The following is a 22,484-nucleotide window of genomic DNA, read 5'->3' as shown; positions in this document are numbered from 1 at the left end:
ATGATAAAAAGAAGAAAAACCCTGAATATCTCAAAGAAAGTATATATATACAAAGGTGTGTAAAAAGGGGTTCTAACCCCTATAATAATAGAAAAGAAAGAAAAATCCTTGAGCAGTTGTTCATCGCCTTGTGAAGGCCTGGTAGGTTCCTGGGGACGAGCAAGTCCTGGGGCCGATGCCTTGTCTTCTGAGGGGTGGCAACTAGCTGAAAAGCAAAGAAAATTAAAGAAGGTTGAAGCGAAAATAAAAGTAAGCATTAGAAAAGGATTAAGTATCGCCTCACGAGGGCTTGGTAGGTTTTTGGGTATCGATATAGGACCTGAGATCGATGCCTTGTTCTCCTTGGGTCACTACGCTCAGCTCCCTCCTTTTTACACACCCGAGTATGGACAATCAGACACTAAAAGGGAAAAACTATGCTAAAAAAGATAATACCTTTTGATCAGGCTATAGGAGTCCTCGCCTAGGAGGAGCTCTTGGTTTCGTTGTCATTAGTTAGGTAGGTAGTTCAGACTACCACTTAGGATGACCTCTTTGCTTGTTCTTTTTAGCTTGGCTGTGTTGCAGCAGTTGGTTAGCGACTAGCTTGGGTTTTCTGCCAGACTATGTAGACCTACTCCTCATGGATTTCATGCCTTAGTTTTTATAGGGGGTAGGGTGAGAGTTGTAATGTGTTTTGTTGTGTATCTATTTTGTATTAGCTTGATGCTCTTTGTGGTGGTGTTTATGTGCAGATCTCTTCGTGGGATTCGACGTGCTGAGTCGCCCTATCCCGTGGTCGCCAATGATAGATGACTTTTGTTGCTGAGTTGATGTTGAGAAGTGCTTAAAAATAGCAAAAAATTATGAATTTCAGGGGAAAAATAGACTTCGTCGAAGGCAGCGGTGGCAATCAATACGATTTTAAGCGGCAATGCTTGGAAAGTGCTTAAAAGAGCCACTGGATGGCAGTCAAGGAATTTTCATAATTTTTGGCATGACAGACGAGACCCTGGGAGATGCCCGCAGTGGAGGACTTCAAGATGGATGCCCAGGATTTTTCAGACGACGATTCGGGTACTGGAAAAGGGAGTGCCCGGAAGGCCAAAGGTCAAAATGCCAAGTGGGAAAGGACTTTAGGAGAGTCCAAAGGGTGTGACCCTTAGCCCCCAAAAATCAAAAAACGTGGGGGGGAGGGGACGCGTTTTTTTTTCATGCATAGAATAAAAGAGGGCGCTATGAATCGATATGGAGGAGAGATGGGTTATGGGGGCAAAGAACAACCCCCCCAATTGATCTTGGGCCTGTTCTTCTTCCTATCTTCGCTCTCTATCGCTCCAATCCGCTCCTCCAATGGCTGCCCGGTTGTGGAGATGCAGATCTAGTCTTTCTCTCTTCTCCATCTCTCTCCTCTAAGCGGTGGTTTGCATGCAAGAAATCAAGAAGAAGAGGGGCTGAAGGATGCTTGTCCGACTGTGATAGGATTGCTTCAAGATGAAGAGGAGGCTGAGGAAAGAGGTTGAGCAATGAAGAATGGTTGCTGGTTGGGGTCCGTGGGCTGCCCAGAATAATTATTAAAAAACCCGCAACACGCAAAACACGCGGTATGCTCCAATTTTACAAAGAAATTTACTTGTTTTTGTTGTTTCATGGTCCAAATGTTGTTCATATGTGATGAATGTTTGTTTGAATCTTATTTGCATCATGTTTGAGGGTTGCAACTACAAAAATGCAGAGCCCGTATGATTTAGAGCCGTTATTAATTTTTAAAAACCCGCAAAATGTCATTTTTAAATGAAAATTAGTGGTTTTTTCGATTTTGAGTTGGGAAAAAGGGGTGAAAATGGGATAAAATCAGAGAAAATGTTAAGTTTCAGTCAAAATAATAAGCTAACACAAATAAATCAGAAAATACCTATTTTTCATGAATAATAAATAGGAAAAAATAGCAAAAATAGAGAAAATTGGGGTTTTTGTGCTCAAAAAATATAGAAAAATAGGATTTATGTGCGTGAATGTTTGGTGAGGCTAAATCATGAGGTCAAGCCTCAGTTTGGCCTCATCCTTTATGTTATAGTATGTGTTTATTATTATTTACATACAAAAATGACACAAGACAACCATTTACACCTATGCAACGCAGCAACACCTAAACGGTGAGGGGGGGATGAAGTTTGTGTGACGATCTAATTGCTGAAAAGATACAAATTTTGATTTTCCTCTTTGTGCATAGCATTTAGGGATCATTTCATAATTAAATATAGGCGACTAGTAGCACGGAAGTTCCGGTGCTAGTCCCTAAAGTAGTGCAGCATGCAATACTTAGTTAAAATTCATGAAAGGGCTGTTTTTCGCACCTCACATGGCTAGTTTTTTTAAATCATAAAATGGTTGTGCACAATCGTCATACACCTTGCATGTGTGTATTACGAGGCATTATGCCTATATGTTATGGGATCTCCCTCTGAGGAGAAGGGAAGATGAACGTTGGACTACATATTGGATACAAATGCAAAATCTTCATAAGCATTTAGTGCAAAGTGAGTTTTAGACGCTCCTGGCCCGCGAGGCCGTGTGGTGGGGTTGTCTGTCGTATGCATGAGGTCGGGCTAGTGCCATAGCCAGTGCCCGCCCATTTTAGGTCCCATCAAATAGGAAGGGGGGACTAGGGGGTTAGGGATGGAGCATACTGACCAAGGCTATTGGGCATATCTAACTTAAGGACCCACTAGGTGCGGTGTTGCGTTTCTCTCTCTCTCTCTCTCTCTCTCTCTCTCCTTTTTTTTCCCTCTTTCTTTTGAGATGCAATACAGTACTGAAGGAATTTCCAACCTCAATGAGAAGAATATGACAATATCATGAGACTTAAGGAAGCTCTTAAGGTGGGATAACCTAGTTGATGTTAAAGAAGTACTAATAGAGTGGTTCATGGGACTCGAGATAGGGTATCCTAGAGATTAAGGCTTGGTTGATAATAGAAGTGCCATCATTTATTGATACTTGTCTTCCCATTATAGAGCATGACCTTGCATATGCGGTCTTTAAAGTCTCTTTTAGGGATATATTCCAGGTAGATGTTCATTGCTCGGTGACGATTTTGGTAATTCTTCCAAGGGGTGGTAGTTCTTGGTGGCTTCAAACATTTGATCCGCCCATGTAATCACCTAACTATCCCACATTCACTTCATAAAAATATGAGAGTATATGCAATTGGCATGCTTCAAAATCCATTGATAAGACTCTATTAGAAAAAGTACCACTTACTTGAGTCTAGTTGTGTTCCCATTGTGTTGACCTTGTTTGTGGTTCTCTCTACTTTTGACAATCATCGCTTATAGGGTGTGTGTTTTTTTTTCAAAATAACCATAAACAAATAAAACATTGGATGGTCTATACATAATCATTCAAAATATATTCAATGTATATACATGTATATGGCTATGAATCCATGTCACTTTGACATGTTAAAAGCCAATTGTAGAACTCATGATTATACTCTAATTCAATGCAAGCATCAAGGAGTTGTGGGAACTTTACTAGGAAGGACAAGTATTGTGCAGCATTGAGGAGTACCATTCCATGTCCTAGTCCACTAGTAGTATACATTTCCTCTTCTGTTAGAATTTTGTCAAGTAGGGGATAGTCTAGAATGGGTCCTACTAAGTCCATACCCTAGATCATAGCTACTATGTGAAAGGAAGCAAGGGGGGCTACATAGGCTAGGGGTCTCTTCGAGTCCACCAGATGGCTCATTACTCCTTTAAGATACTCATTAGTTGGTCTTTAAGCTCAGCCACCATCAAAGCTCAATTATCAAACCAACATTTCTTGAATTGGCTTCATCCCTTAGTTTGTTGTTTGAACTCCTCAATCTTGAACAAGCACTTCATTAAATGTAACTATTAAGTGGCGCTCTTCAGCTTCCTCATCTGAGATGTGCCGTAGAAGATTGTCTAGAATCCCAGTGTAGTGGTTGTTAAGAAACATAATGCATGATTGATACACACTTTTCTTACCGTTTGCTCAAAGTTTGAGATCGTCTGATCAATGATCTTCGATTGAAACTCACCGAAGCGTCGCACATGTTCTATAGATAGGCGACACTTTCGTTTGAATGCCAACTTGCATTGAGAGCAAGGACACGGGACACGCTGATTAAGATACGCCTTGCGATCTTGAACATCATGACCTTCATCATTTTCCATTTTGTCTACGTTACGACAAAAAATTTGTCTAAGTTTAGGCAAGGAAGTGGTGGCTTCTGAGGAAGATACCTCTTGCTCTACAAATTTGTCATATGTTCAATGTGTCGTATGCTAGGTGCTAAAAGACTTTGTTGCCTGATTTGTCATTGTTGTCTAGTAAGGCTCATTTAGTGATGTGGTCTCTGTTGCATGGTGTGTAAGCTTAAGAATATTTTTGATGATAAGGTCCATTTTTCACAGTCTCTTTTCTTTGTCTAAGCTATGATTGTAGGGGTTTCTAGAGTCAGGTTTGGTCTCTCTATTTCTCAAATTTATTTATGTATTTTGTGATTTATTTTTTTGATTTATTTCTTTATGTATCTTGTGTTCCTTTGTTAGAAATTTCCAATTTTACTAACTTGCAAGTGTATGTAGGTGCACCATGCACAATAGGCTTTTGTTTTCCACAATCAATGTGATTCAATATAAATGCAAGTATCTTCATGATGATGGTGCTCAAACTTCCAATTCAATTATGACATATGCAAACAAGCATTCAATCGCAATTTTTACAACACTACACAATGTATGATCTCCCTTTTTTGATGATCCAACAACTTGTGAGTGATTTTGTGGGCTAATTAAGGTGAGATCCTAGTCTTCTTAGGGTTGTCATCTCTTAGATGTAGTCACTTTTGATGACCTAGCTGCATGAGGTCCAAGGGCTTGACTATCACTATTAGTGCTACCTCCACTCAAGTTGTTCTCAACAAATGGTTTCAGGTGAGCTTAAGAATAGTTTTAGGTTTACTACTCAAGTTTACTTCTCAAGGTATGAAGGGGGCCTTTAGCATTTACTTTGGAAGTGAGCATATCAGAAGTGTTGGCATAATCTCTTTTGCCTCTATCTAACACTTTGAAAACACTCCTAAAGGTTTCCAAACAAGTGAGTTGAGTTGACCTTCCCGTTAGTGAAGACTTGGTTACTCCTTAAGTGCAATGGCCCTTGTGACGTGTCAAGGTGTAGGGATTTTCTTTCAAAAATCTTTTAACCATGAAATGTCCTCTTGCATGACTACAATCTCTCTTTGTTTTTCTCTACCCCATAGTATTTTCTCATTCATTCTTCTCTTTCTCTCCCTCCCTCCCCCCATCTCTCTCTTTCTCTCTTTCTTTATCATGTTTCATATTTATTCACTCACTCACTCACTCTCTCTCTCTCTCTCGTTCTTTCTTCCTTTTCCTTTCTTCTTTTCCCTCTCTCATTTCCTCTCTTTCTCCCTCAATGCACCTCATTAATCTCAACAAAAAATAACAAAAGAAAAGGAGAAAGAACAAGAAAAAAGTAAGAGGGAGAAATGTACTCACTGCAAAGGCTCAAAGATAGATTCTTTGTCTCCTCTTCACGATGGCTCCTCTTCAGCCTTTGTACACTTCCTCCTCTTCTTCACGAATGGCGGCACGACGACGTGGTGGTAGCGGTGGGGAGAAGCTCTCCCTCCTTCTCTTTCTCTCTCTCTCTCTCTCTCTCTCTCTCTCTCCCACCCTCTTTCGCTCTCTGATCTTTCGCTCTCTCTTTTGCAAACTCTTTTGCAAAATGCCATGCTCGGTGGGTTTCAGTCATGTTTTTTTTGTTTGAGTACTATCACTACGCCGCTAATTTTCATCAGAAACCAGTGTCGCTATTCCCCCCTTCCCTTGTAGTGTCATTACATGATCAACCTCATTCAAATTAGTTGTTGTGAAGATTCAAACTAGAGAAGGCATTGGTTCTATCTTGAATTTCTAGACTTTGCTAAAGAAGGTTCTAAAAGATTCTAGAAGATTGCTTATATTATTGCTTATATTAACACTTGCATCATCACTTATGTAATCACTTACACCTACAATGCTTATATCATTGTTGAGGTTATCAAGGCTTATACAATTGCATATAACATGTTGTGCAATTGCTTCCAACCTAGAATGTACTTATGTAGGAGAAAAGACCATTGGAAGATCCACATTATGCCAACTTTGTAACACAATAATCAAGTAACACTTTGACAACTTGTTGACTTCTTGAAAGGAAAGTCTCCTTTCCATGTTGATTGATCATGATAATTTGTAGAAGCTAGAAAAGCTCTCAAGGTTCCAAGCCTACTGAGCATTTGCTGCTCTAATGAAGTTTAAGAGGTACATTTGACGATCTTATGCTTCAATGAAACACAGAGGTATATTATACTTCAATGAAGTGTAGAGGTACATTTGACCATCTTATTTCCCGCCAAGCACTTATGGCTTCCATTGCTAGGCCAAAAATGGCAAGGGATATTTTTCTATAGCACATCTCCCAAATATTGAGCACTGCACATTGAGGTAGGGGATGAGTAGAAGAGCAAGCCTAGATACCAATGAGGTTGGTGCATTGGGGGTATCTAGTGGGTGTACATGCAAAAACATGAGGCTCACTAATGAAACTAAGACCTTAATAGAGAAGTTTTGGGAGAAGCATTGTAGAGCATCTGTTGAATCCAAAAAGGCACTATGAAGTGTGTGTGATGTAAATAATACATTGAGCATGATGCTTGTTTCTTGGAGGCAACATAGACATAGCTTTCTATATAAGGAGGCCCATCTAGATCATTAGTCATGCCAAAGATCCGTTGAAAAATGCAAGCCATGGTTTTTTTGATACTATAGAAACCGGGATATGTGTTGCTGTAGGTATCATATGCAATTTAAGTCATGTATGATGTATTTTGTAAGTTGTTTGGCCTTGATGGTGGCCCTTTATGTTAGCCCATGTGACTTTATTCACATAGTCTTATGTCCTCGATCTTCTAGCAACCAATACCATGCACTTAGTTGTATTTTGGGGACTCCCTCAAGTTGTAGATCATCGTGTAAAGCACCTTGGTCCATGGAGGACAACTCAAATATGGAGATTGTACAATGATAAAGATATGAGTATTGCATGGTGCTAAGGGGTTTTGAAGGGGAGAGTAGAAGACTACAACTAGTTACCAAAGCTACCCCTCGGCTCATTTTTAGATTTGCCTTCTGAAGCAAGCTAATGTCCTACATAGAGCACACACATGTAGCTAAGTGGTAGGATCGTCAATTTTGATCATGACTTGAGAGCTTTTATTTGGGAATGGTGGTGTTTCTATTGTGGACTTATTAGAGAACTACACCTTTCACCACATTAGGAGATTCAATCGGAGTACTACTTCTCTAAAGCAGGCATGCTAATTCTAAAGAACCATCTTTATTTAGTGTTGTCCTTTACACATCATATAGTGATTTGATTTTCTTGTTAACAACTTAGGTTGATATACGTGTGCACATTACTTATCGACATGCATAGATTGAGCTTGATAGAGTACCAAAAACACTTAAGGATTGTATCATTATATGGGAGTACCACTTCTATATTAGTGGTGACCACCATCATGATGCGCATTTTTGCAGCACCGCTTCTCTCATCATGATACCTTCTTGCATGATGGAGGAGTTTCTATGTGGCAATGTTGGATATGGTTGAATGGTTGTGGAGCGCATTTCGAATCTAGTCGAAAATTCTATTGGATGCGCAAGTGGCACACCAAGACCAATGTACCACTTGTATGGAGTTAGTTTGAGACAGGGCACGACAAGATGAGCATGATGGCGTTGGTGCACATGTAAAGCATACCCTTTAACATGATCAAATGCTCAAGATTTTGTGAAGTGGTATATACACTATATTTCTATCACAAATTGATACCACTTATCAATTATGTGCGCATAGAGAATGGTGCATTTCTTATTTTGGTATATACACTATATTTCTATTGCAGCTCATACCACTTATCAATGATGTGCACAAAGAATGGTGCATTTCTTCTTTTGGTGTATTGATAGCATTCATTGATCCACAAGACATGATAATTTTCCATATAGTAGCTATTATGTAACACTTACACTCAATGATTTTGAACAATCTAAATTGAATCCTACATCGGTGTTCACAATAATTTTAAATATTTATTTGCAAGTAAATTAAACTTTCATTCCGTTAAGAGTATTGATCACTATGACCCCTCCATCTACACGTGGTGATGGGAATGATTTTGTGCAACATATATGGATGGTGATTGGATGTATTTCATGATGCGTGACTGGGTGTATGCTTGGGAATTGCATGTCTTGTCTCCTCTTCATGACACTATGAGTGCACTGTAGAGGTTGCTCTTGATCTTCCTATGTATATAGTGAGGAGTATGATGTACTCACAGGTATGCTCTCTATTAGGGATGTGTTAGCTATCATTGTTGATGAGGAAAACTTAGAGGGAGTGGACTATTACGAAACTATTACCGAATATGGTGCACCATGGGGAAACGCAAACTACCAGTAGACCATGTTAGTGGGCATGGTATCCACTTTGATGCAGTTAGTCGACTAGTGGTCGGGGCATATTTTGCATAGGTTAGCACCATCATAAGGTACATAGAGTTCATTGCCTATGCCTATGACAAAAAAGAGGCATACATGCACAAACACTTAGTTGTCTTAGTGAACGTCCCCCTTGTCACATGTAAATACGTACAAGAGGGGACCTCCAAATTGGTGCCTTGGTCAAATGAGCCAGGAGAGCATTTGTGCCATTCTTAGCCTTAGAGCAGATGCAAATGATTGATCCAATGTGCATCATGTACACATATTGACTATTACTCAATTCATCATTGAGCATTAATCTCCATTGCTTTTGTATCCAACTTTTGATGATGATATTTGTTTTTTTGTCCATGGATCTTGTGCATTATGTATATATATTGAAAATCTACATCAATTTATTGTCAAAATTGGTCTTCATTACATTTGAATCTAAATTTTGATGGTATTTATTTTAAAATGAAGAATCTTGTAGATTTGTTAAACATGAGTGATATTATGAAGGACATAGTACATGATCCAATTTCTTTTAAATAATCCATGTGTATCAAATAGAGCATAATACAATATTTTTTTAATCACAATACATGCGAGAGAGAGAGAATCGTCTCTCTTAACTTGAAGAATTTTCAAATCACAATTTATGTTTGAATACAAGTTGTAATCTTTCCATACACATTATCCCACATTACTATTGATTACTCATTTCTGATCATGTGAACATTATGTATATATATTCATGATCTATATTAGTTTATTATTGAACGTTGGTTTTCATTTCATTTCGATCTAAATTTTGACGATATTTTTTCTAAAATGAAGGATCTTGTAGATTTGTTAAACATGAGCGATGTTATGAAGGAGGCAATGCATGCTTCATTATGTTTTAAATAATTCATCAGTATCAAATAGAGCATAATACAAGACTTTTTTATCACAAGCATATGATATATATATATATATATATATATATATATATAAACTTGATCACAAATTCTATTTGAATACGAGTTTTAGTCTTTCCATACACTTTATCTCACATGTTATTATTGATTACTTGTGCTTGATCTTGTAACCATGCTTTTAAGTATTTGAGCAACATTGTATAAAGCATATTATGAGACCTTTTTCTATCACAAAACATACATCAGAGAGAGTGTGCATGTGCACACTTTCTTGAATACAACTATTACTCTTTGCAATACTTAATCGTAGCAAATTATTTAAACATATTTGAATCAAATTAAGGAAACAACATCTAGATATGTATGAGTAACATATTTTAAACATACTTAATCAAATAGTAGACACGAGGCTAGCAAGAATCCTATCCTCATAAGACTCCATCTAAATCCTCTCCAATGTCTCTTTGATATCCAACTCCTCAGCTAAGGTAGTGAGGCAAAAGGGATAAATGTGCTTTTGGTAACCCAAATAATGTCATCCATATCTAAGACTCAATAAGTGGCTACAAGGATATTTGCTCTAGATAGTGGGAAAATAATGTGCTCAACCATGTGCCAAGATAAGAAGTGCAAATGGATAGATGCCATCTACAAGGGTGCCTTATTCACTAGTTTTCAGTGAGACTTTAAGTTTATAGGGTGATCAAGCACTCTCTTAGGAGGTAAAGGTGTAGGCACCTAAAATAACTCTTTCTACTAAAAAAAAAGCCTTCAATGAAGAATTATTTGTTGATTCTTTAAACTAATTTTATACCTCTTTATTTAGGTACCATACAAATATTTGAGAACACTTTTTAAACTCCTTCTTGATCTAAGTTGTACTGATAAGCTAAAAATAAGATTTGTTATGGATTCCTTGTAGATAAATATGCTACCTCTCACTAAAAAATTCCATATAAAGCTTTGAGAAATTGATAGTAATCTTGCTCAATTTCACTAACCAATCATACCCTAGTAATACATCTATAGGGCTCATCTCCAAAGCAATTAAGTCCATCGATGTTTCATAATTTTTTGCCAAATTGCAAGGGGAATTGTGAGCACATTTGGATGTAAATTTCCTCTTCTCCATTAGCTATCTAAATGTTAGTGGGCTACTATAAATCAATAGGAAGACATTGCAAATAGTCTATTGCTTGTTTTCTTACAAAGCTATGTGTATTACCACTATTCACCAAAATGTGCACATTCTATCCATGGATATCCCCATGTATTCTTAGTATATGTGGTCTCCTAGATCTTGTCCATGCATCCATGGATATCAAATAGGTTGAAGTGGTAGAAGGCAACAACTCACTACTCTTTTCTCATTATCAAAATGAATATGACCACTTGGATAAAAAGGAACCCCCTTCTGAGGATCATAAAACTAATCCTTTCCAGTGTCATCATCATACTCATCATTTTTAGCATTCTCAGTCATGAGTGGTACTACTTCTTCATCACTTGACTCCTCTTTAACAATCATGTTGTTAACGTTTTTCTTTCTTGTAAATAAAAATTTTGGCATGTTTAGGAGTGTATTTTTCCCCGAATTTAAAGGATAGGCTCTCCTCTCTTTGAAGAGGTCCATGGGAATGAATTTACGTCCATCACTAGCTTAAGCATTACATGGCCTATCATCTCCTTGCTTACTCTCAATTTTGGGCCAACTATTGCCTTAAAGTTGTTGCCTTGTTGCATTGAAAGTTGGATATTGGGCCAATTTTGGGCCAACTACTGCCTTAAAGTTGTTGCCTTGTTGCATTGAAAGTTGGATATGTAGGGACTTTAGGATTGTCAAATGACATGATAGAGCCTAGAGCTCCCCCCAAAGTGACCCTATTTATTTGTAGCTTTGGGCTACCAAATGATAGGTAAATATTAATATCTTTTTTATATTTTGAGCATACTACTCAACCAATTATATTTCTTGGAAGAGTGTGGTTGGTTTCTAGGCCATGACATCTACTAAAAGAGTAGGCTCTAAACCGTAAATGTATTTATGCAACTTAGCATAATCACTCACACTCTCCACATACATTGTGAGGTTAAAAAAGTAATTATTATACTCTCTTATTGTCATGCTTCTTTAGTCAAATTGGTATGACCTTCTAGCCAAGGTTATCTAAATGAGAGCATGATAGAGTTGCCAACCAAATCAAGGTTTATTAGAGATGGGATTAATTGAGCCTAGTTCTTCACCCTATGCCTCACTAGCCTTGTTAGTCAAGAAGAAAGATGGTTCCTTCAATATGTGCATTGATTATAGGGACATTAATAAGATCACAATAAAGAACATGTACCCCATCCCTAGAGTAGATGATTTGCTAGATGAAATCAAGGGGGGAAATCTCCTTCTTGCAGGAGTTTGGGAAAACTAAAATAGGAGAAAAAATGAGAAAATCCTTAAATTGATTGAAGCTTCTATAAGTAATGGCATCCCAAAAGAAAGATTCCTTCTTGAGTCTATAACTTGAAAAGGAGCTAAAGAGTCACATAATGCTTGATAAATCCATTAAAGAATGATGACAAACCAAGATGTGCACTACTATCACTCGTAGTTGGGATACCATTCCTTGTAGTTATCTTAGACTATCATCAACCATCTTTAGAATAATAGTGATATCCTTTTGAATAGGTAGACGTAGCATCTCTAATAAATCCATGCTCATTATATTTATAGATGAACCTTGGTCTACCATATCACTTTCAATCAAAATGTCATCCACATAAGCTTAACATCCTAGGGTAGGGTTTGTCCACATGTTCCAGCCATTCACTATCCACTTGATTAACACGTATACATGCTCCACAAAATATCTTGTTCATAGGATTTTCTTGACTTCTTTTGAACATTTGGTGGCAACTAGATTAATTGTAGAAAATTAACATTTGTCTTGACCTCACATAAAGCATTTGCTAAAGTCAAACTCATAGAAGTTTGCTACAACTTTATTTTCTTTCTAAACCGTTCTACCCCTTGGTTGGCTAATAGGCTTAACAACTTTGCTTGCATTTGATTTGTGCTTACTCTTAATTAGAAGCTCCTAAAAATCACCATCAAGTTTAAGAGGATCCACCTACGTATTAGTATCCATAACCTTCTTGTCAACATTGCTAGGTTTAGGGTTAACTTTCCTCATGCTAGGGTCGGCCTTCTAGTCTTCTTTTACTCTTTGATCCCTAGTAACTTCTGTAACATATTCAAAAGTAGCACTCTTATTGATTGAAAGTGTCTCTACCTAACCCCACTAGGTGGCATCTCTTCAAGAGTGGCTTTACCCCTTTTTTAGAATCTAGATAGGTCCATCCCCTTGAGTGTTTCCATCATTTTCATGGTGACTCACTATCCCATGTTGTTTAATGCCTTTTTGTAGTGAAATTATTCTACTCCAACATTTGTTACCCATATGCATTGACTTTTCACAGCATATGTCACACTTTATATATAGACATTTTTGTGGAAGGTGTTGACCGCCACACCACTTACAACTAAATCTTGATGGGCCTACATCATCATTCTTTCTAGTGTCCACTGGATTTTGCTAGCATTTTAAAAATTTAATATTTACTGCAATTTGAAAATATTTTTTCGTGATATGTCAATATAATGCTTTATCATGTATTTTACTTCCTCCACAATATTAAAAACAATTTATAGAAGATTGATAACTAGAAGCCTCAACTACTACCCCCACCTTAGGGTTAATTATTCAAAGAGGGGTTGTAGACTGTATGATCCCTTGGTTCACAACGAGAGCCTAACCAAGACTCATAGATATCATAGGCATTGGTTGGACAACATTTGGCATCTCAAGAGCTAGTAATTATGGAATCCTTGATTGGGCCCTTGAATCGAGCTCATAGAAGGTAATGAATTATAACTAGTTAACATTGCATTTGGTACCATTCAAATAACTGAGAGAGGTTCCTCTTACCACATAGGTAGCTTGGATTTTAGACTCTACCTCCTTTACTACAGCTTGCTACATCAAGATAATTAAGTGTAGTATTACTTAGGTGGAGTTGGATTTTAAAGTCCAATCCTCTCAAGAAAAGCTACAATTAGGTAGTAGGAGGCAATGGAATAGTTATATCCAAGTACTGAAAGACCTTGTGTAGCTTTTGAGCATACAGTTTGACACTTCATTGAACTCCTAAGATGAGTCTCAGTAAGGACATATAGCCAATATTTCCCAACCTTTTAGGAAAAAATTCCTTATGAAAAATTGTGTAAAACCCTTGCATATTTATAACTAAATTATATGCCAAGCAATAATACCATAGGATTGCATTCCCTCTTAGGGTCATATTGAAGAACATATGATGTGCTTGTTCATTCATTTGATATCATTATCTTTAAGAAATCCTTAATATGCAATTTCGCATTCCTATTTGGATCTCTATTAAATACAAGCAACGGATGCCCTAAAGTGGGTAGGGTCGATGTACCTACTAGAATTGAACCACCTGAGTAGGTATCAAAGGTGGCTATTGTGCCATTACTCTAGATGTAGGGATAGACTTTGAAGCAATAGTAGCACTACTTGTGGTACTACTAGCTAGAATTAATGTGACCATTACGAATAGTCCTTTTGGTAGAGTGACTTGTTTAGCCACTATTGGTGTTAGGACTAGACTCCTACTTTTATGTACACTAGGAGTGTTCTTACTCTACAAGAGACTATAAGACTGCCAACCTTAAGAGATATGGGACTAATGCATCAAGAGAGTACTTATGAAAGACCTCTGCACGTCTTTTTAATCATTCTTCATGCTACTCTCATTGGATATGAGAAATTTCTGGCCTTTTCTCTTCTCGTTGCATAAGTAAGTCCCTCTCTACTTCTTAACAAAGAGGCATATACTCTAGAACCAAGTTCTAGGACCCATTAGAAATCCTAGACAACTCCCAACAATCACACCAGTTATTGGGACCTAAAATGGGCTCGTCAACAATGGTTCTCTCAATTTCAGGTCACTATCATGCCTCAAACACCAAACCCCCATGGCCTTAGGGGCCATGAGTGACTAAAAGATGCTAAAAAACCCTCTCCCTAAACTAGAGTACTATGTTGTAGTCCAATCACTAATTGTCTTACCCCAAACTCCAAGTAGGAGGTTTTCCCCACATAATGGTGTCTAATATGCCAACAATCATCATTTAGGCACGTATGACTGAACGCTGTGACCTCTTACCACATGAGCGATCCTTTAGTAGTTAGGGATTTAACCTACAGAGAAAAGTCACAAAATGTATCACTTTCACTCCAAATAAACTCACTTATATCCCACTGGACCTAGGAACCTAAAACAACTTGGATTCCCTCACTTGCACTAAACCAAAATGAAAACAATTGCTATGCATATGCAAGGGAATGCTTGAATACATGATGTCTATGATAATTATGCAACCATCATCAATGAGAAATTAGCATACAAGTGCAGCAATCAAGCCTTTTTCTTTCACATACATGCAGCCTACATGAATGGGGTGATGTAAGATACCCCTACCGCATTGAGTTCTCCAACCTCATTCTACCTTAAGGGAAACAAAGAACACATAATCATCCACAAAGATGTATTAGAAAATAATTCATTTTAGCATATATGATCAAATTTACAGCATTTCTCTTCATGTAAGATGTGACAAATGGCATCGGGACCATATTCCCCATGCTATTGAACCATACTTTTTGCATGAAAAGATGCTATTTTTCATAGAGTATGATGATTTTAGCATGTAACCTAATATTTTTTAGCTTCAAGGATCTCCACCTAACTTTTTCATAATTATTACTATTTTTATTTTTCTACTATTTTAGGATTTTTTTTCATTTTTTGACTAATACATGCAAGAAAATTCAAAAAACCTAGACAAACCATCAACCACAAAGAAGTCAAATAATTTAATCCATTTTATTTCATAGGAACACATTACTTCATTTTTTCAACACCATGCATGAAATTATTTACTTACACTCAAAAAAACTGAGATATAAAAAGTATGTGTGTTACGCCATGCATGCTCCAAGGTAGTTGGATGCTTTATTTAGCTGCTAGTAATACACTTGAACACACTTCACAATTCTCCAATAATGCACTCTAATGTTTGTTCTTCATTAGATTCTCCATCTCGTGCACTCAAATGCCCAGCCCCCTTCCCTCACATGAATGGACCCTTATGTCTATGGAAGAGAGAAGAGAGAAAGACAGGTTTGAGGAGAGAGAAATACTAGATTTATGGCACAAGAAATCTTCTATTTTAGCAAGCATGAATGGTATCAACACAAAGCAATGGATGAATAGGTCCCATTTAAAATGTCAAACACATGAGAAGCAAAGAAGATGGAAAGCAATCATAAGGAATTAATAAGCATAGCGGTGTGTTTTTTTTTAGCACTCTTCCTCCTTGTTCTTGAGAATGTAAAATAACTACATATGCACTTTTACTTTTGGCCCATGCCCCTTAAAATTAGTCTATACCCCTTGAAATCTTGGCCAAATTTGGGCCTTTTTGGTTGTCCATAAATAGCATTTCCACTCAATTAAGATGTTTTGGCATGAAATTACATCTCAAACATGCATAATTAATGATAAAATGATTGCTTGAAACTTTTCCACTACTTGAAAACTTGAGTTTGTGCTTTGCTTTGGCTTTAGCTCTTTAAAATGTTCCGTGTCTTGCACCTTGGTCACTTTGCAAAAGGGGCTACATTTGAGCCTTGAATCTTCATTTTCCACTTAAATGACATGCAGATCCAAAATACACCAAAATCTGACAAAATATGTCTTTAAATTCTCCTCTCATTTGTGGCATACTTGCCAAAAGACACTCACTTCATGATTGAGTGCCTATTTAACAACTACCTTTTGATCCACAACACACATTTCGAGATAGAGGAATCATGACATGTATATGTTGAATATACAATACATGCCAATTCATGTGTTCTAAAACATGACTAGAACATAACACACATGCAAAAAAAATTAACATACAAATAATACGTGATAAGTGAGAACTAACTCATGATATGCATAGTGCATGTAGGCTTCTCCTTGCTACATATGTGTGTGGAGTACACATATATACACACAGTGAGTGATAAGAGAGTATTGCCTCATCAATGCTCATGATATGCATATGCCAAATTCATGATGCATGCTAGTCAGACATACCCTCATTGCATGATGCATTTGCATGTATACATACACACATGCATCTAAAATTTACTGCATATAGCTGTAGAGGGCCTTATGCGATGCTAGTGCTTAATGATGGTGCAAAACATGCTTCAACCCAACCCATGGCATGGAAGTAATTGATAAAATCAAGAGACGACCCCCAAGTGTAGTGCATTGAACAAGTGCAATGTGAAGTGCTCATGAACCCATAACCCTTGTGACGTGCAAAAGATTAGGCAAGAAAATATACCTATTCATGATGATCAACAACTGCCAATAAACTCTAGCTCCAAACTGTCCAAGAAAAACCAATCTCGACCAAGGCTATCAAGTTTCCACACTAAAAAATCCAAAAAAAGATGACAAAACAATCCTTGAACTAAACAAACACAAAAAATGCTGCTAAGAAAACACACAATAGACAGTCATGCAAATAAGTAACCTAACAAAAATCCTACCAAACTAAAGTTTTACCAGGGGTTTTCAAATTACACAAAAACACTTGACATATTTAGCCCTTTCCCCAATCTACAAGCATTCATGCGCATGAGTTGCTTTCATAAAATGATGCAATATTTATGAGTCAACAATTAAAAATTGAGTCCAACGATTTATCCACAATCTCCTCTATAAATTCTATATCAAAGAAATCTAATGTTACATATCTCTCAACAACTCCTCTACATGATGTAACCAAGAATCATCCATGAAGTTCTCATCAAAATCACCAAAATTTTTCGATCTTAAAGCTTCAATCTACACCATCAAAGGAATACACATCATCCTCCAAAGTCTTCAACTCCCACACATCCACCCTAGAAGAAAACATGTTACTTCTAGAGTCTCTAAACAAAGGTTTGACCCTTTCTTTATTGCCAACCACTAACTCACTTTTGAAATCCTTACTCAAATTTCTTTTCACATTATCATCAATGTTACTCTCAGGATCCTCAAAGTCCCAATTAGAATAATCACAACCATCATCAAAAACCCTAGGAGAACTTAAAGAAACTATAAGACTACCAGATGAAGTTTTCTCTTCTTCATTGTTGCCTAAATCAACCATACAATCATCCACACAACTATCAAGAAGCATGAGGTTAGGTCTACTCAAAATAACATCATCAACTTCATAAACAAAAGCCTCTCCAAGGCCACTCAAACCATCAATGACCAACTCACAAGACTCACCAGAGCCACAAACAACATAACCATCACAAAAAGAGTCAGAATCCATAGCCTCATACTCTCTTGATCAAACTCTACATCCAAAAACTCATTACCACACTCATCAACCTCATCACGCAACAAATTCGAAACCTCAACTTCATCAATAAACCTTTCAATTTCTAAGCCCTCCCCCTCATGGTCTTCTAAAAGACTCAAGAATTCCTCCTCAATGCTCTCTTCATCTCTTAAACACTTAGGTCCATCTATGCTCTCACTGCTATCAATGCAAATAAACTCACTCTCTATGTTGCCATTTCTCTCTTCAACACTCCTAAAACTATCGTCACTCCTTTCCTCATGATAAATATCAAAACTTTATCAACTCTTTGTCTAAAGTTGTTACAACACTTTCAAACTTTTGCATTCTCGAACTCTTCAACCAACACAACAAGTCTCTTCACACTTGCATGCGGACCCTTCACTCTCAGACATAAGAGAACAAGTATGCATCTCAAGGGAAAGGCTGGGCCCCTAAGCCTCCACAACTCCCCTTTACATAGGTTTCTCCCCACATAAGCTTTGAAAGCTTTAGACTTTGTAATTGTTAATAAAGCTTAAAAGCTTTAGTCATTATAAACTCGAAAGCCTTATAGTTTTAAAGCTTTTCCATTTTGATCACCCCATTTTTTGGAAAGTCAAAGTGCAAAAGATGGAATCTCATAACGTTTGAGATGATAAGGTGTTGGTAGCATAAGCAACAATTGCCAAACTAACTCATGCTAATGAAGTTGATGCCTACAGTCAAACGCTTCACAAAAATCATTGACTTACTTATTTCTCTTTTTCCTCATCTAAAGACAAATGCCACTTCATCTCTAGAGCCATGCAGATGCATTGTGAATTGGGGACACGCGCCGCGAGGTTGGGTAGCTTGCATCACCTGAATATGATGGTTTTTTTCCAAACCAACATAATTGTCAAGAGTATTTGATGAAGCATTGTAGCTGTTAATCACCTCACCCTATTGCACATGAACATGTTCCCAATCATGTTCACACCCCTTGCAAGTTTTTTTTCTCAATGAGTCCAATTACAAATGTAGCCTTGGGATGTAGTCCCTAGGGTGCCCGAGATCCATCCTGAATCCTGGTAGAACCATAGCAAACAACTTATGTTCTTGGGCAATCTTGGGGAAAACCTCCTTCTCAATCGATAACTCAATCTTGTCTAGCACTTCTCGATTGAGGAGTGCATTAGTTCCAGCATTTCTTTTGTTTTCCACAAAAACTTGTGGCTTCTCCACAAATCGCTACACTTGACCATCTAGAAGTTTGTCTCTAGCTAATGCCAAGGGGCCTGTTGTTGTGCCCATTGGTTCATGTTTGTCATCATTCATGCAATTTGAATGTCTTTGCAAAATCTTTAAAGTATTCTTTTGTTTGTACCTCAATAGCACAAAGATCAAAATGTTCCAACTGAGGTCATCAAGGAACCCCATAACTTCACTGAAAGACATACAAGCTTCCTTTGATACTTGAGCCTTCGATTTTTTTTTTGTTTTGTTTGAACATATTTACTTTGTCGTAATGCAATGTGTTCTAACAAGAATATACTTTTGAAGATGGACTTTGTGCTCCAATCATAAATGATATTGAGAAGAAATGCAAATTCGAATCCATGCAATGCAATTACACAAGTGATGCTCCACAAAAAGATGGATGCACTAAAAATAAAGCGCCTAGCCTATCTACATGTGCCAATGCATCATGCAAGATGCAAATACTATTCCTTGATCATTTTAGATACTTAACCTCACCTCTCAATAATCAACAAGAAAATATTATACTCTACTCCATCCTCCCAAAATATCTCACAATCACTCAAAAAGATATGGTCCTCAATATGTTCACCAAGGAAACAACCCATCTCACAACAACTGGCGGTGTCCTTCATGATCCTCAAACTCACCCAACCACCTTTCCCACTCAACCAAAAATTCCTAGTTTGGTGATGAAAATCCCAACTCTCGTGAGTGTAAGAAATAGTACATGCACAATGAAAGGTGCTCCCTCAATAGCGTGTGAATCTAAATTTTATTGCATATAGCTACAATAGGCCTCATGCCATGCTAATCTTCAATGATGATGCAAAATGTGCTTCAATCCAACCCATGGCATGGAAGTAATTGATAAAATCAGGAGAAGACCCCCGAGTGGAGTTCATTGAACAAGTGTAACATGAAGTTCTCGTGAACCCATAATCCCTGTGATGTGCAAAATTTTAGGCAAGAAAATATACATGTTCATGATGATCAATAACTACCAACAAACTCTAGCTCTAACTTGTCCAAACAAAACTAATATCGACCAAGGCTATCAAGTTTTGTAATAAACCCCCCCTCTGTGTTCCATAGGACCTCCCCCCCCCCCAAATATTAATTTTCACTAAATTTATTTCAAAATTTTTTTACTTCCCCCCTTATCGACGCTGCCAACTGGTGAGAGGAAGGGGAAGAAGAAGAAGATGACAAAGACGATGAGGGAGGAGGGGCACATGTGTGCAACCTCCCTCCCCCTCCCCCACTATCCCTGCCCCAACTCCTCCACCTGGGTGGCCCAAAATCAGCCTCCGCCATGCAATTGTCATAGGTGGAGGGTGAAGAGAGGGGCACCGTCACTCCCCATACCACTCTTCCTCCTCACTATAAAGATCCCCCCCTTATAGAAAGACATGATACCCTTCTTCCCCCTCCCCTAGTCGAACTAGACACACAGAGAGAGAGAGAGAGAGAGAGAGAGAGAGAGAGAGAGAGAGAGAGAGAGAGAGAGAGAGAGAGAGAGAGAGAGAGAGAGAGAGAGAGAGAGAGAGAGAGAGAGAGAGAGAGAGAGAGAGAGAGAGAGAGAGAGAGAGAGAGAGAGAGAGAGAGAGAGACTTATGGAAGTTTCCAAGCCCCCTCCCCTTGAGAGGGATTCCCACGTACTAATTTTTTGAGGCACATAATCATCAAGCCATCTACCAAGGACGCACGAGCAAGGAAAGGTATCCTAGGTTGGCCCCCAAGCAAAAATTTCATCGTGTCAATGGAAATCTCACAAACACCAACAGAGTTACCAGTCAAGGCGGTATGACAAACAATAACTTGGGTTCTGGTGTAGATAATACATCCTTGAATAACCAGGTGCTATTGATAATCTTTCCTAAGTAGCAAATAGTAGATAAAGGAAAATGATTCAATTTACGAAAGATCTTACTTCCTTGCATTGAAATGATCTTACGTTGAAATGGTCTATTGAAATGATCATGTTTTATTGCATGGAATTGAATAAATTGATGCATGATATTAGAGTTATTTCTATAGAAGTGCTGCTTTTAGTTCATAGATCATTCACACTCATAAAATCACACAACTAGCAAAGCTTGCATAAATCCGCACATGAAGAGTAGATATATGTGTTAAATAACTCATAGGAAGAGATAAAAATCTTTATCTTTGACTCATAAAGTTGCACTCTTAGGTGTATGTGCCAATACCTTTTGGTTGTAAGACACATCTTTAGAAAAATTCTAGAATTGATTTATTGTAAGGGATGGCATCCCAAGGCGTGTTTAGAAAAGATAGCTTGCATCTCACATTACATGGAAAGCATTTGCTCTCAAGGGTGTTAAATCTTGCATTTTGATTCTCTTGATATCATAGATATAATTATGATTGTAATGCACATAGGATGTATTCTTCATCATAATTTGTACTAAAGCTAGCTTGTAAGAGGAAAATTTGTTATCCTTTCAACAGTATCAAACTAAGAATTCAACCACAAGATAGATAAAAAAGCATTATAGTGGAAGTTGGAAGGGAATTGAAATTCATAATGGATTCTCAAGAACATGGAGCCACCCTCAAACAGTCCTTGTGGATTTGAGATTGGATTATCTAGATCTTGCCGAAAACCTAATCCAAGAGCTAATTGGATGTAAGACCAATTGCATAAATTCTTGTTCTTATTGCATAAGAATGAGGTATTAAACAAGGGCATTCCCTACCTCCACAATGGGGCATTGTAGTTGACATCAAGGCAAGAAAAATCCAAAGGTTGAATGCTAAGTGTTCAAAAAGGAACTCCACCTTAGCAAGTGTTTTGAGCACTCGCCCACATTATTGTATGTGCTTGTAATTTTAGGAGCACTATCTGTGAAAGGATTTTTTTACCAAAGCTCTCATAAGAATTTGGTATAATGAATTAGGCTAAATTCCTAGAGGGGCGCACTAAGCCACCCTCGACTGGCCGCCAACCATGTCCAAAGGGTTCTAAATAACCGTGATGGGAATGTGGACCGAACTTGCCACGAGAGGTCTCTCTGTGGATTAGTTTGATTGCAAGAGGATACTTGGATGCTGGGGGGGGAAGGGCTTTGACTATAAATCCCCTACCTCCGGTTCCTACTCAAATGGTCTATGTGACTTGAGATGGATTCTCAAGGCCATGTTACTAGTGCAAGGGTGAAAACTTGGAGGAAAATTAGACACATCCTCATGGATTGCGGGAACCATCGTATGGATAGGATTTGTATCTCAATTGAAATTTTAATATAAAGTTTA

The sequence above is a fragment of the Lygodium microphyllum genome, chromosome 2, assembly GCF_053477565.2.
Source record: "Lygodium microphyllum isolate KBCC chromosome 2, Lygodium_microphyllum_v1.1.10, whole genome shotgun sequence".
Classification (NCBI taxonomy): domain Eukaryota; kingdom Viridiplantae; phylum Streptophyta; class Polypodiopsida; order Schizaeales; family Lygodiaceae; genus Lygodium; species Lygodium microphyllum.
This window is presented reverse-complemented; position numbering follows the sequence as displayed.